A 17,633-nucleotide genomic window follows, 5' to 3' on the forward strand; every position below is an offset into this window, starting at 1 on the left:
CCCTGTCCCATAGTGTTCTTCCCCCCTCCCCTGTCCCATAGTGTTCTTCCCCCCTCCCCTGTCCCATAGTGTTCTTCCCCCCTCCCCTGTCCCATAGTGTTCTTCCCCCCCTCCCCTGTCCCATAGTGTTCTTCCCCCCCTCCCCTGTCCCATAGTGTTCTTCCCCCCTCCCCTGTCCCATAGTGTTCTTCCCCCCTGTCCCATAGTGTTCTTCCCCCCTCCCCTGTCCCATAGTGTTCTTTCTCCCCCTCCCCTGTCCCATAGTGTTCTTTCCCCCCCTCCCCTGTCCCATAGTGTTCTTTCCCCCCCTCCCCTGTCCCATAGTGTTCTTTCCCCCCCTCCCCTGTCCCATAGTGTTCTTTCCCCCCTCCCCTGTCCCATAGTGTTCTTCCCCCCCCTCCCCTGTCCCATAGTGTTCTTTCCCCCCCTCCCCTGTCCCATAGTGTTCTTTCCACCCCTCCCCTGTCCCATAGTGTTCTTTCCCCCCCTCCCCTGTCCCATAGTGTTCTTTCCCCCCCTCCCCTGTCCCATAGTGTTCTTTTCCCCCTCCCTCCCCTGTCCCATAGTGTTCTTTTCCCCCTCCCTCCCCTGTCCCATAGTGTTCTTTTCCCCCTCCCTCCCCTGTCCCATAGTGTTCTTTCCCCCCTCCCCTGTCCCATAGTGTTCTTCCCCCCCTCCCTTGTCCCATAATGTTCTTTCCCCCCCTCCCCTGTCCCATAGTGTTCTTTTCCCCCCTCCCTTGTCCCATAGTGTTCTTTCCCCCCCCTCCCTTGTCCCATAGTGTTCTTTCCCCCCCCTCCCCTGTCCCATAGTGTTCTTCCCCCCCCTCCCCTGTCCCATAGTGTTCTTCCCCCCCCTCCCCTGTCCCATAGTGTTCTTCCCCCCCCTCCCCTGTCCCATAGTGTTCCTTACCACCCCCCTCTCTCCCCCATCCTTGGTCCCCGGTGTGTATCTCCCCTCCTTGGTCCACGCTCCCCGGTGTGTCTCCTGGTTGAGTGGCCAAGCGGAGCAGTGCGCACTGCAGTACAGGAAATTCAGTCTCCTGTACTCGGCCAGACTGACTGGAAGTGCTCTTTCAGTGAGTTCCTGTACTGCGGTGCCCATCTGCTGCCTGTCACTCCGATCTAGCGTCCCCCGAGCCGGTGCGCCCTAAGGCAGCCACTTATGCCGCCTTATGGACGCGCCGGCCCACCCATTCATTATAGGTATTGCCGGTGATTATCGGTCGATCCCTACTTACATACTTGACAAAGCACCAACCACCCTTCTGCAGGAAACCCACTGGTCTGAAACTTCGGACACCCAACTAAAAGCCTCATGGATCGCCTAATAGAAATCCAAAGCACAAGGGGTGGAAATCCTGCTGACCTCCAATCAACAATATGTGATACACCAATGTGATAATGATCCTGTTATGTTTATTGTTAATATCACCTGTTACTGCATTTTTAATATCTATGCTCCTAATTCCTCCTCTGACACTGATCACCCAAACAAATATAGATCAACTAACAGCAAAGGGAGATTTCAATGCAGTACTTAACTCATTTCACCATTGTGAAATGTTTAATCAGCTAAAAATAAAAAAAATTAAAAAGCGGCTAAAGATACAATAAACAAAAAAAAATAATCTAATTACAATTCAAATTTGGAGCTTTGGAGAAATTTGTTTGGTCAGTCTAATCATTTGACTTTGAACCGTGATGAGTGACCTTGTGCTGTGAAAGTGACTTAAAGGTTCACTATAGGAATCCGAATGTGTTCCCACTATAGGTGGGAAAACACCATTTAGGCGTATGTTCCCCTCCCCCCCTTGGTAAAAAGTGAAATTACTTATCTTTTTATAGCCCCTTGCATGTCTCCTCTTGGCTGGCCCCTCCCCCACTCTGCCTGCTTGTCTGAGATCATCAATTTCGATTATCTTAGCAAATCCAATGCTTTCTTATAGGAAATTAATGAGAAGCTAATGCACATTGAATCAATCCGTCAAGACGCTGAATGTCAGTGCTGCACACTGTGCAGCATTGACCCAGGAAGCACCTCTAGTGGCCACATGAGTGACTGCCACCAGATGTGTTACTAGGCAGCAATGTAAACACTGCCGTTTCTATGACTAGGCAGTGTTTACTTAAGAAAGCCTATAGGGACAGGCTATAGACACCATAACAACTACATTAAGCTGTAGTTGCTCTGGTGACTATAGTGTGTCTTTAACCCCTTAAGACTGGAGGGCGTACAATTACGTTCTTTTTTAAGCGGCTCCAAACGCCGCGGGGCGTAATTGTAGGCCCTCCGGTTTTTTTTTTTACTTACCCAGTTGCCGGCGATCACGGTTGGGGACACACCCAGGGAGCCCCCCGCGGCACGTCCGCCCTCTTCAGCCCCCCGGGCCATGTGAGAGTGAGGTCCTTGCGAGGACCTCACAATCACATGGCCAGTATAGCTGGCTGCAGCAATGCCAGCAGGGGGACTAACTGTAATGACAGTTAGTCCCCCTGCTGGCTGGAAATAAAATAAATTAAATTAAATTAAATTAAAATAAGTGTAACATTTTTGTTTTATATACTTAGATCATATATATATATATATATATATATATATATACACACACACACACATACACTGTCTAGGTGTATTTTACTATTAATATATATATATAATTATATATATTTATTAATATCAAATTACACGTAGACTGATACTGATTAAATATATATATAATCATTGTTATATATATATTTATATATAATATAAAATAAATAAATATGTAAATACGTAAAAAAAATAAAATTAAAAAAATAATTACAAATAAATAATTAAAAATATATAGATGTGTGTTATTTCGTTCTAACTGTATTGTGATAATATATATATATATTTATTTATATCAAAATACACGTAGAACGAAATAATATATATATCTATATACATAAATATATACGTATATATCACTATATATATATATACCTATATATAAATAAAATTATTTAAACAAATTATATATATATATATATATATATATATATATATACACACGTATATATACACATATGTATATATATACACACATATATTAATTCTACACATATATTTATGTAATATTTTTACATAATTAGGTATCCTAATTAATTACAATTAGCGGGACCTGCCTGACAACCCATGCTGAAAGTATAGGGAATTTAATTTGCTAGCACTTTATTTAACCCTATAACTTTCCAAGACACCATAAAACCTGTACATGGGGGGTACTGTTTTACTCGGGAGACTTCGCTGAACACAAATATTAGTGTTTCAAAACAGTAAAATGTATTACAACAATGATATCGCCAGTAAAAGTGAAGTTTTTTGCATTTTTCACGCAGAAACAGCACTTACACGGACGATATTATTGCTGCAATACTTTTTACTGTTTTGAAACACAAATATTTGTGTTCAGCGAACAGTCTCCCGAGTACAAAAGTACCCCTCATGTACAGGTTTTATGGTGTTTTCAAAAGTTACAGCGTCAAATATCAGGCTTGTGTTTCATTTTTTTCACATTAAAATTCGCCAGATTGCTTACGTTGCCTTTGTGACCCTATGGTAGCCCAAGAATGAAAATTACCCCTATGATGGCATACCATTTGCAATAGTAGACAACCCAAGGTATTGCAAATGGGGTATGTCCAGTCTTTTTTAGTAGCCACTTAGTCACAAACACTGGCCAAAATTGGCGTTTTTTGCAGTTTTTTCACACAAACAAATACTAACGCTAACTTTGGCCAGTGTTTGTGATCAAATGGCATGCCATTATGGGTGTACATTTAATTCCTGGGCTACTATACAGTCTCAAAGGCAATGTAACCAATCTGGCGAATTTCAATTTCAAATGTATCGTGCTATATTTGACCCTGTAACTTCCCAAAACACCATAAAACCTGTACATAGGGGGTACTGTTTTACACGTGAGACTTTGCTGAATACAAATATGTTTTTTTTATTGCAGTAAAAGCAAACAGTATTATGACATTGACAGTTAAAATGTCATGTAGAACTAAAAAACTAACAACATTTCTTATTTTCTACCATTTTTTTCATATTAAATTATGTTTCATAGCTAAATATTTGATATTAAATGAAAGCCCTGTTTCCCCTGAATAAAATGATATATAATAAGTGTGGGTGCATTTAATATGAAAGAGGTGAATTACGGTTGGACAGACATAAAACGTAAACAAAACCTGGCATTTACGCTATGTTTTGTTCACAACTTGTACATTTGGCTCAGTCCTTAAGGGGTTAATATAAACTCTGCCTGCCCGTCCCTAACCCCAGTTACAGCTTCACTGTACAATTCTTTCATCTGTTTACTTGGAAGCTGTGATGCAAAAGGTATTGGCCATAGACTTGTTGGGTTTGATCGCATTATAAGATGATCAGAACTCCTCCAAACCAATATCTGAATATTTTTTCCCCTATGCAAACTGGTAGCAGCTACAATACAATATGGAAAACAGATCATTGATCATAGATATAAACATTCTCCCTATTCTTGTCACAGAAACATTTCTCTTTGTTGTCACTTTAACATTAATAATTATAAAAACATTGGAGGAAGGACATACAGTATGTAAAAATCATTACGAGCATTACTCAATACTTGTCTGCCTGCACTGTTATGGAGGGAGCAATCATCTATCCTAAATAAACATACACTTGTTATTCCCTAGGCCTGGAACTGGCAGGAACTAAGCACAGATTTTATACCAAATTAGACTAATTAGAAAAATCTCCAATTCAGTTATTTTCTGCTATTAACACCTAACATTGCGATTCTCCACATTTTCAGATTATTGAATTAAACTATGCAATCTCTGTCTGAAGCTATAGAATCCTCCTGTATAGGTGCAGGATTTTATTTATAATAGTTACTGAATATACCAACTCCCAGGGCCGGACTGGGGAAAAAAATTTGGCCCGGCATTTTTAATTCACAGCGGCCCACTGAGAAGGGTGTTTTGTCCTCACCATGACAAGCACAACCATGACAAGCACATCCCCTCTCAAAGTGAGCATGTTGGTTCAATGCTCTTGCATGAAAAAAGGCCCTGTATTAATTCTATGCAGCGCAAGCAAATTTATTAACATGCTTGCGCTGTGTTTGCTTGTGACATGTCTCCGGTGTCTCCATATGTGGGTTACCAAAGGACAAAATTGTAAGGAAAGCATAATTGTACATGTGTTTAGAGCCTGCTTGTGGGATTTAGTGTGTGTAAAGTGAGTTGATTGTGGTGTGGCGTTTTGTGCAAATGTCGGTTTCAGTTGTGTTTGTCGTGTAATATGTATGGCTAGGGGCTGTAGAGATTGTGAATATAGGTGATGTAGCAAGTGTGTGCATAGGGGCTGTAGTGTATGTGTGTATAGATGATGTAGTGTGTGTAGGGGTTGTAAAGTATGTGTGTTTAGGGAAAGTAATGTGTGTTTGCTTACAGGGGATCTAGTGTGTATGTCATTAATGTAGTGTGTGTAGGTGGTGCATTGTGTACCTCTAGGGGATCTATTGTGTGCGTAGGCGATCTAGTGTGTGTGGAAAATCCAGAGTGTGCATAGGAGATTTAGTGTGTGTTTGTGTGTGTGTGTGTGTGTGTGTGTGTAAAGGATTCAGAGTGTGTATAGGGATTCTAATGTATGTGTGTAGAGGATCCATAGTTATGTACGGGATCTAGAGTGTGTTTATAAGGGATGTAGTGTGTGTGTGTGTCTAGAATGTAATGTGTGTATGGGTGCACTGGGTGTGAGGTATGCAGTGTGTGCACTGTGTTTGTGTGAAGGATGCAGTGTGTGTGTGATGGGTGCACTGTGTGTGTATGTGAGGGGTACACTGTGTGTGAAGGGTGCAGTGTGTATGGTGTTTGGGCTACAGTGTGTGTGAAGGGTGCAGTGTGTTTGTGGTGCTGTGTGGTGTGTGTGAGGGGTGCTGTGTGGTGTTTGGGGTGCAGTGTGTGTGTCAGGGGTGCTGTCTGTGAGGTGTGTTGTGTGGTATTTGGGGTGCAGTGTGTGGGTGTGCGGTACACTGTGTGTTTGGGGTGCTCTGTGGTGTTTGGTGTGCTCTGTGGTGTTTGGGGTGCACTGTGTCTGCGGTGTTCTGTGGTGTTTGGAGTAAAGTGTGGAGTTTAAGGTTTAGTGTGTGAGGGGTGGAGTGTGATGTTTTGGGAGGGGTACAGTGTATGATTTGGGGTGCAGTGTGATGTTTGGGGTGCTGTTAGGTAAAAATAAAAATAGTAACCATGGCAATGCTCCGACCTTGCGAGAGGAACCTGGCAGAGGTGCAAGATAGAGCTCCTCGGGGCCTCTCTCCCTCCCCCTCGGGCAGCCGCGTCTCAGTGCTGGTGGGGAGATAGTTTGTCTCCCCACCGGCCCTTGAAGGCACACAGCAGGGCTCTGATAGCGCTGGCTCTGCATGGGCCGGCAGGGGAGATACACTGATCTCCCCTGTGAGCCTCGGCCCATGGCCATCGCGGCCCACCAGGCATTTTCCCTGTATTCCCGATGGCCAGTCTGGGCCTGCCAACTCCTATCATCATATTATCATCTCCTATAAACCCCTGTCAACAAGGCAGGAATTGCATGTCTTTATATGTAAAAGGAACACTAATGTTTTATATATAAACTTTTAGTGCTCTCCCGGAATCTTTTGGTTCTTACAGAGCATTGGGGACCTAGAGCACATGCTCAGCAAATATCACATCCCAGCAACCTGATGCTTCTCAAGGAAAAGCATTATTGTGTGCATCTCAATATATCAACGCTCTGCTTCATCATTCTGCGTGTGATGACGCTAAATGTGAAGACCTTCGACGTTCGAAGGTCTTCAGGAGGAAATGCTTCTAGAGGCTGTCAGAAGTGAAGTGACAAATGCACTACTGGCAAGACCTGAAATGATGAAAACAAAGCCTAGATCATTTATGGCTAACTCTGGTATTTCCAATGTTTGTGAATGTCTTCCAAGACGCTTAGACAAGCTAGGAATACTACACAGTGCCTTAATACAACCATGAAACATAGAAATGTGTACAATGCCTAGAGGTTACTCAACTAATGAAGAAGCTATGATACCAGGAGTGTCTTGGGGCCACCTCACCCCACCGCAAGTAGTCAAGCTGTTTTAGAATGGTTTGACTACTTATTTGGGGTCAACTGAGGGCTAGAAGATCCCACTTAGAAGCTTCCGTTAACTTTCCTGAGCGGATCTCCGCAGTGTAGGGCTTGTTGACTGGCTAATGGCAGAAGAGCACTTTAGTAGTTATGGTACTTGAAGTTTTCCTTTAGCTTACGATTGGGTTTATTAAACACTAAATTGCAGAAAACTCTAAATTGCTAAGTTTTGTTTAGTTAGCTCACTTGGAGATTTTTTTATTTCTATTTTTTGAAACAGGCTTATGATGTTGCAGTTTACCATTCACTACAATTAAGTGTTTCGGTAAAAAATACTTTGTGTGTCTTAACAAGGGTATACTCCAAACAATGTAGTTCATTCACATCTGATCAGTAAGATCAGTAGGGTTCAGATCAGATACTGTATTATAAAAAAAAAATTCTATCGCACACAGAAATAGGTATATATTGAATACAAGTTAAACTATGGCGTGTTAACGATTGCACAGTAAACATTTTGTCAAATAAGACAATGTAAATAATCATGTACGATGTAGTTTTAAAACAGCTGGGGAGTCTACGATTTGGTCTTTCCTGCCTTAAATAATTAAGCTAATTTGGGAATGAATACCATTACATCCAAGAAACATCACAAAATGTGCCTTAACCTGGGTTATTATCTTCCAGTAAGGATTACCATGCTGTTGAATGGGTTAATAACTTGGAAAGGCTAACATGGTGGGAGTTCTGTACAAGCTGCACTGTGCCTTTCTTTTTTAATATGGTGTCATTAAGAGGCAGTCCCACACAGGTTAATATAATTGGGTCTGTGTAGGATCGCTGATCCGCAGCCAGTTACTGCACAGAACAAATGACATTTAAGTGTAAGATGTAGAAGGTGGCTTGTTATCTGCTGGCGGAGAGAAGGGGACAGGGACGTCACTTCAGAAGTAGGGACAAGGATAAATTGGCTGGGAATGTGAGAAGACAGTCTGCATTTATTAGAGAGAAGATCTAACTCGGAGCGAAATAGACTGCACTTCACAGCTCATTTTACCCCTAGAGAAACACAAGCACACAAAGGCAGCTACATGCATAAACAAAAATATATACATACACACTCTGATATGCTAATATCACACACAGACACACTGTTATAAACCAAGCAATTCAGATACACTCACTCACAGACACTGTTATACACATCCATACACAGCCACTCAGATACCTACACACAAACAAGCACACAGTCAGATGCATATACACAGCTAATCGGGTATACTCACGCATACACACACTCCGATACCTATACACAGCCACTCAGATATACTCACACACAGAAACACTGTTATACACAAAGCACAGACATTTAGATATTCTTGCACAAACAGGCACACAGTCAGATACATATACACACACTCCGATTACTTGCACAAACAGGCAAACTATCAGATACATATACACAAATAATCAGGTATACACACACACGTACACACTATTATATGCATAGATACAGTCACTCAGATATACTTACACAAACTGTCAGATGCATATACACAGCCGATCAGATATACCGTATTTATCGGCGTATAACACGCACCGGCGTATAACACGCACCTCATTTTTAGAAAGAAATTCCAGGAAATTTCCCCCTCCCCATAGTGTTCCCCCCCCTCCCTATAGTGTTCCCCCCCCCTCCCATAGTATTCTCCCCCCCTCCCCTCCCATAGTATTCTCCCCCCCTCCCCTCCCATAGTATTCTCCCCCCCTCCCCTCCCATAGTATTCTCCCCCCTCCCCTCCCATAGTATTCTCCCCCCTCCCCTCCCATAGTGTACTTCTCCCCCCCTCCCCTCCCATAGTGTACTTCTCCCCCCCTCCCCTCCCATAGTGTACTTCTCCCCCTCTCCCCTCCCATAGTGTACTTCCCCACCTTCCCTCCCATAGTGTACTTCCCCCCCTCCCATAGTGTACTCCCCCCCCTCCCCTCCCATAGTGTCCCTCCCCCCTCCCCTCCCATAGTGTCCCTCCCCCCTCCCCTCCCATAGTGTCCCTCCCCCCCTCCCCTCCCATAGTGTACTTCCCCCCTCCCCTCCCATAGTGTACTTCCCCCCTCCCCTCCCATAGTGTACTTCCCCCCCCTCCCCTCCCATAGTGTACTTCCCCCCTCCCCTCCCATAGTGTACTTCCCCCCCCTCCCCTCCCATAGTGTACTTCCCCCCCCTCCCCTCCCATAGTGTACTTCCCCCCCCTCCCCTCCCATAGTGTACTTTCCCCCCCTCCCCTCCCATAGTATTCTCCCCCCTCCCCTCCCATAGTATTCTCCCCCCTCCCCTCCCATAGTGTACTTCTCCCCCCCTCCCCTCCCATAGTGTACTTCTCCCCCCCTCCCCTCCCATAGTGTACTTCTCCCCCTCTCCCCTCCCATAGTGTACTTCTCCCCCTCTCCCCTCCCATAGTGTACTTCCCCACCTTCCCTCCCATAGTGTACTTCCCCCCCTCCCATAGTGTACTCCCCCCCTCCCCTCCCATAGTGTACTTCCCCCCTCCCCTCCCATAGTGTACTTCCCCCCCCTCCCCTCCCATAGTGTACTTCCCCCCCCTCCCCTCCCATAGTGTACTTCCCCCCCTCCCCTCCCATAGTGTACTTCCCCCCCCTCCCCTCCCATAGTGTACTTCCCCCCCCTCCCCTCCCATAGTGTACTTCCCCCCCCCTCCCCTCCCATAGTGTACTTCCCCCCCCTCCCCTCCCATAGTGTACTTCCCCCCCCTCCCCTCCCATAGTGTACTTCCCCCCCTCCCCTCCCATAGTGTACTTCCCCCCCTCCCCTCCCATAGTGTACTTCCCCCCCTCCCCTCCCATAGTGTACTTCCCCCCCTCCCCTCCCATAGTGTACTTCCCCCCCTCCCCTCCCATAGTGTACTTCCCCCCCTCCCCTCCCATAGTGTACTTCCCCCCCTCCCCTCCCATAGTGTACTTCCCCCCCTCCCCTCCCATAGTGTACTTCCCCCCCTCCCCTCCCATAGTGTACTCCCCCCCTCCCCTCCCATAGTGTACTCCCCCCCTCCCCTCCCATAGTGTCCCTCCCCCCTCCCCTCCCATAGTGTCCCTCCCCCCCTCCCCTCCCATAGTGTACTTCCCCCCTCCCCTCCCATAGTGTACTTCCCCCCTCCCCTCCCATAGTGTACTTCCCCCCCTCCCCTCCCATAGTGTACTCCCCCCTCCCCTCCCATAGTGTACTCCCCCCCTCCCCTCCCATAGTGTACTCCCCCCCTCCCCTCCCATAGTGTCCCTCCCCCCTCCCCTCCCATAGTGTCCCTCCCCCCTCCCCTCCCATAGTGTCCCTCCCCCCCTCCCCTCCCATAGTGTACTTCCCCCCTCCCCTCCCATAGTGTACTTCCCCCCCCTCCCCTCCCATAGTGTACTTCCCCCCCCTCCCCTCCCATAGTGTACTTCCCCCCCCTCCCCTCCCATAGTGTACTTCCCCCCCTCCCCTCCCATAGTGTACTTCCCCCCCCCTCCCCTCCCATAGTGTACTTCCCCCCCCTCCCCTCCCATAGTGTACTTCCCCCCCTCCCCTCCCATAGTGTACTTCCCCCCCTCCCCTCCCATAGTGTACTTCCCCCCTCCCCTCCCATAGTGTACTTCCCCCCCTCCCCTCCCATAGTGTACTTCCCCCCCTCCCATAGTGTACTTCCCCCCCCTCCCCTCCCATAGTGTACTTCCCCCCTCCCCTCCCATAGTGTACTCCCCCCCTCCCCTCCCATAGTGTACTCCCCCCCTCCCCTCCCATAGTGTACTCCCCCCCTCCCCTCCCATAGTGTACTCCCCCCCTCCCCTCCCATAGTGTACTCCCCCCCTCCCCTCCCCTCCCATAGTGTACTTCCCCCCTCCCCTCCCCTAGTGTACTTCCCCCCTCCCCTCCCCTCCCATAGTGTACTTCCCCCCTCCCCTCCCCTCCCATAGTGTACTTCCCCCCCTCCCCCCCTCCCCCCCTCCCATAGTGTACTCCCCCCCCCCTCCCATACTGTACTTCCCCTCCCATAATTACTTACCTGTCCTGAAGCGTGGGCCGGCTTCACAGCTTGCACCGCGGTACAGGAACTTTAATTTCATGTTCCGGTTTCCGGCGGGACTGAAAGGAAGTGTGCACACTATTGTGCACACTACTTTCAGTCCCGCCGGAAACCGGAACATGAAATTAAAGTTCCTGTACCGCGGTGCAAGCTGTGAAGCCGGCCCACGCTTCAGGACAGGTAAGTAATTATGGGATATCGGCGTATAACACGCACCCACGATTTTCCCCCTATTTTCAGGGGAAAAAAGTGCGTGTTATACGCCGATAAATACGGTACTTGCACAAACAGGTACAATGCCATATACATATACTCTATCACTGTCAGATAGGTGGAAGTCCTCACATACAATGAGCCAATCAGATAAAGTCATACAAACTGTCAAGCAGTCACAGGTGGATAGCCTCATCCTCACACACGAAGAGCCCAGATATATTCACATACATCCACTGAAAAAAATGACAAACACTTTTGTTTTCGCCCCCATTTTTCATGAGCTGAACTCAAAGATCTAATACTTTTTCTATGTGCAGTTTTATTGTATTAGAGGGCTCGGAGGGGGGGGGGGGGGGGGGAGGGGTCCGAAAACCAGTCAGTGTCTGGTGTGACCACCATTTGCCTCACACAGTGCAACACATCTCCTTCACATAGAGTTGATTGGGTTGTTGATTGTGGCCTGTGGAATGTTGGTCCACTCCTCTTTAATGGCTGTGCGAAGTTGATGGATATTGGCAGGACCTGGAACACGCTGTCATATACGCCGATCCAGAGCATCCCAAACATGCTCAATGGGTGACATGTCCTGTGAGTATACTGGCCATGCAAGAACTGGGATGTTTTCAGCTTCCAGGAATTGTGCACAGATCATTGCAACATGGGGCCGTGCATTATCATGCTGCAACATGGTGATGGTCGTGGATGAATGGCACAACAATGGGCCTCAGGATCTCATCACGGTATCTCTGTGCATTCAAAATGCTATCAATAAAATGCACCTGTGTTCGTTGTCCATAACATACGCCTGCCCAAACAATAACCCCACCACCACCATGGGCCACTCAATCCACAATGTTGACATTACCAAACCGCTCACCAACACAACGCCATACACACTGTTTGCCATCTGCCCTGTACAGTGAAAACCGGGATTAATTTGTGAAGAGAACACCTCTGCAAAGTGCGCCATCGAATGTGAGCATTTCCCCTCTAAAGTCGTTTCGACGACGAACTGCAGTCAGGTCAAGACCCCGATGAGGACGACAAGCATGCAGCAGCTTACCTGAGAAGGTTTCTGGCACACCGTTGCAATAATCATACTGTCTAATCAGGTGAGGTGGATGGATGATCTTGGCAAAGGAGAAGTGCTCACTAACACAGATTTAGAATAATATTTGAGAGAAATAGGCCTTTTGTGTACATAGAAAAAGTCTTTGAGTTCAGCTCATGAAAAATGGGGGGAAAAAACTAAAGTCTTGCATTTATAATTTTGTTCATTGTATATTAACCTTGTTACACACCCCAGTCTAAGCTGGGGAAGAAGGGGAGAGCTGTTGTTAGGTATATCCTCAATGATAAATGCATACTAAAATGCATGTCTGATATTACTGGGGGAAAAACACTTTACTTCCATGTAGGCATTTTAAAATGTACCTTTTTCATGTATAACTCGCCCCTCTGAATATCAACTGATTGAAAGTTGAGAAAATAAGATAAGATTAAACTTAATAAGGTGGTGCAACAACGGATTACACAGTAATTTTTATACAAATTCACCTTGGCCAGCTTCAAGAAAACATTAACGATCTCAACAAACATTTTGCACAGCCCTATTGCTTAATGAACATTGGGTATAGATTATGTCCATACCCCCCAAATATTGTTTGTTAGATTTATATTTTATTCCAAGCTGTGCCATAAACAGTTCCCTGTGTTATTTGCCACTCAGATCAAGTCACACACATTGTAGAGCAGGCACACACAGATATCCTCATCATCATATACACTCATGAACACAAACAGCCCAAATCTATTCAGATACAGACACACTGTCAATCATCAACATGAAGTAGTTAACACATATGGCCAATGAATCTATGTATGCCGTCAGACTTGTCTACTTGGTGAGAGATACAGATGCCTTACGTTGTTGAAAAGACGGGTCTTGTGAGTTCCTTTCCTGCGTAGACCGTTACCAGTAAGCTTTACATTTGTGATTTCTGTGGCAGATGATGACAGATGTCATCATGCAAAGCTTGCAGTTTAATTTTTATGGTATGGAGTGGGCTATATTTTTTTTTTATTAATTTCAGATATTAGATTTAAAGATTCAGAATTGAACATTTACAATGGCAACAGAGCATACTACCATAGTTTCAAACTACGATTACTTAAAGCGGCACTGTCGTACATACCTTTTCGCAATCGCCTCCTCTTCTCTTCCTCGTTCCTACTCTGTCTTTCTTGTTTCTATTTCTAACAAAAACATAAGACACAGTAGGGACTGCTTTGTCTTATATATATTTCCTATGGCTGACTTTTCTTTTGACAACGGGTGGAGTTACCGCCGTCTAGAAGTGTTAATCCCCCCAGTCGTCTCAATGATGGCTTGTAGAAATTGGTAAGTGTGAGAGTACAGGAGTAACGTTGTCTCCTGGAACTGAAGGGCCGGGAGCTGAAGAGGACCTTCCGGAAGAAGATGGGACAAGTTCAGGTAAGTAGAACTCAAGTTTCCCTGCCCACCAGAGCCCCAGCAGCGACGTCACCGTCGGGGGGACTTTGCAAATTCCACCAAGTCCCCAGACGGTTATAGAGCTGCTTTAAAGGGACACTTGAGATCCCTAATTCTCTCAGGATGTTGAATTTCTTAATGTGTGAATGTGTGTCCTCTTTTGTAATTTCACATAAAGTGCAGATGTCAATAGAAACAAGTACTTTTATAAATTAACCTGGTTATAGCCCCTAGCTGTTTATCAGACAACTGGTCCTGTTACTTCCTCGTTTGGTTAGCTCAGTTGAGCTAAACTCAAAAGGCATCAATTGCCCAGAGTACCTGCCTTGCAAAGACTTCTCATTAAGCTGCATTGGAAAGTCTGTGATTGGACAGCCACATAAATCTGGGTGGTATCAGAAGGGGAGGACTTGCAAAGGCTGCAGACAAGAGAACTGAAGCGCTTAGTTGTAAGAGGTTTTTAGATATATCCCCAATGAAAAATGCATACTTAAATGCAAGCATGTTTTCATTGGTGGCTTATCTACTAAATAGTGTATTTGGGAAGTACAGTGTCCCTTTAAGTTTCAGATCTTCAATTAAAATGTTTCTCCCAAGTTTACTGGATTTAATTCCCTAATGAGTGATAGTGACTGTATTTAAGTGGTTCAGATGAAGATGATAAATAGTTTGTTTGTGCTTATTACAATATTGATTGCATCAGTCTGCATCAGATTACTTGTTAACAGATTTTTTTCCCTTTTATAAATGAGTAAAGAAATTACAGAATTAAAAATCTAGCATTCTGATTAGGTATTGGTACTTAAATATAAAAACTTGTTCAGAATGCATGCTGTTTAAAGGGACCGTAATGCCCTAATACACTGCTTTGTACAATGTTCACTCCACAAACACATGGGTCTTTTGTAGAGTTACAACCAGGGCCGAATTGGCCCACTGGGATACCGAGAAATTTCACAGTGGGCCGGCACACTATCGGGCCAGTGCGCAGCCACCTAGTGCGCACCGGCCCACAGGTCGCACAGCAAAATTACACAGTAACCAGCAGGAGGGGATGCGCTCCCTTCCTGCCGGTCACAGAATGTAGCGTAGCCGAGCAGGCAGACCGCGGTAGAGGAGCTTCTCTTCCCTTATACGGTCTGACAGGAAGTGCTCACAGAGAGCACAGAACTGCTTCCTGTCAGACCAGGTAGGGGAACAGAAACTCCCCTACCGCAGTCTGCCTGCTGGGAAAGCAAGATACAGTCATGGGGGGGGGGGGGGCTCTAATGGGAGTACATGGGGGCTGGGGGGGCTATGATGAGGCACCTGGGGGGGACTATTATGGGACACATGGGAGCTGGGGGGGCTGTAATGGGACACATGGTGGCTGGGGAGGGGGCTATAGTGGGACACATGGGGGCTCTAAGGACACATGGGGGCTGGGGAGTGGGCTATAATGGGACACATGGGGGCTGAGGGGCTATAGGGACACATGGGGGCCATAATTGGTTATATGGGGGCTAGGGAGGGGGCTATAATTGGACACATGGGGCTGGGTAGAGGGCTATAATGGGATACGTGGGGGCTATAGGGACACATGGGGGGTAGGGGCTATAATGGGACACATGGCGGCTGGATAGGGGGCTATAATGGGACACATGGGGGCTGGGTGGGCTATAGGGACACATGGGGACTGGGGAGGGGGCTATAGGGACATATGAGGGCGCTATAGGGGCACATAAAGGGCTGGGAGGGGGTATAGGGACACATGGAGGGCTGGGAGGGGATATATGGACACATGGAGTGCTGTGGGGGCTACAGAGACACATGAAGGGCTGGAGGGGGGTATAGGGACACATGAAGGTCTGGGAGGGGATATAGGGACACATGAAGGGCTGGGAGAGGGGGATAGTGGGACACAGAGGGCTGGGAGAGAGGGCTTATAGGACACATGGAGGGCGGGGTGCTAATGGGACACACGAGGGGGCTCATGAGACACATGTGGGGTTGCTGCTGAGAGACATGGGAGGGCTAATAAGACATACAGGGCTGGGAGGGGGCTAATGGGATGCATGGAGGGCTGGAAGGGGTATAGGGACACATGAAGGGCTGGGAGAGGGGGATAGTGGGACACAGAGGGCTGGGAGAGAGGGCTTATAGGACACATGGAGGGAGGGGTGCTAATGGGACACACGGGGGGGCTCATGAGACACATGTGGGGTTGCTGCTGAGAGACATGGGAGGGCTAATAAGACATACAGGGCTGGGAGGGGGCTAATGGGATGCATGGAGGGCTGGGAGGGGTATAGGGACACATGGAGGACTGGGAGGGAGGGCTAATAGGACACAGAGGGGAGCTAATGGGACACATGATGGGGCTACTGAGACACAGGGGGGGCTAATGAGACACATACAAGGCTGGGAGGGAGCTAATGGGACAAATGGGGGGCTAATGAGATGCATGGAGGAACTGGGGGGCTAATGAGACACATGTAGGGGCAGGGGAGTAAAAAGACACACGGTGAGTCTTTGGAGAAAAAAGACACAGAAGGGTCTGGGGAGATAGAGACAGAGGGGCTGAGAAAGACAAACAAAGGTACTGGGGAAGGGGAGAATGAGACACACATAGGGGCTGTGGCCTGGGAAAGAGACTCACAGAAGGGCTGGTGACGGGGAGAATGAAACACACAGAGGAACTGTGGGGAAAGAGACACACAGAAGTGCTGCAGTCTGGCAAAGAGACTAACAGAAGGGCTGGGGAAGGGGAGAAAGAGACAAAGGGGCCGGGGCTAAGAGACACATAAAAGGGGCTTGGGGGAGAAAGACACAAAGTGCATCTTCACTTGTGTCTCCTGCTCTCCCTGTAATTTAGAGTTGATCGGTGAGAGAAAGACTTCGTATTGAAGGGACTATAGTCAGCAGAATGACTACAGTTTAATGTAATAGTTCTGGTATTTATAGCCTGTCCCTGCAGGCTGAGCACTGTAAATGCTACATTTTCAGAGAAAATGAAGAGTTTACATTGCTGTCTAGGAACATCTCTAGTGACAGTCACTCAGAGACCCACTAGAGCTGCTTCCTAGTCCAGTGCTGCACAGTGTGCAGCACCTATGTTGAGCATCTCCACGCTCTGCATGGAGGCGCTGAACGCTCCCCATACAGATGCATTTATGCAATGCATCTCTATGAGGAGATGCTGATTGGTGCGGTGAAGCACAGCGTTTTGCCACACATGCACAATAGCCTCCCAATGCTTTCCTATGGGAATTAAATTGGCGTTGACGGAGATTATCCAGTTGGCAGCCAAAGTGAAGAGCACACTCTTGTTACTTCAAAATGAGCAAGATAACATAATTTTTTTACTGCTGTGCAATAGCACACATTCACAATGTCAGTCCAATTACCAAACTTCCCTTAATATGTCAAGGTAGTTGGACTGAAACATTGATTATATGCAAATGCGCGTCTGCTAACAACAAATCCACTCTTTTGTTTATTTTGAATCCCTATGAGTTCTTTCTATAACGTTTTAGTGATAGTTTTCAGTTTTAAGTTTTTTTTCCAGCTGCACACTATGCTGGCGCGATGCATTATGGGGCTGGTATAGAATTTTTTTCCAGGGCTGTTTTTCATTCCCAGTCCAGACCTGGTTACACCTTGAAATGGATCACTCTGAAGGTGGTCATCAGACCAGAGACATTCTCCACATTTTT

Source organism: Pelobates fuscus, chromosome 5 (assembly GCF_036172605.1).
Source record: "Pelobates fuscus isolate aPelFus1 chromosome 5, aPelFus1.pri, whole genome shotgun sequence".
Taxonomy (NCBI): Eukaryota; Metazoa; Chordata; class Amphibia; order Anura; family Pelobatidae; genus Pelobates; species Pelobates fuscus.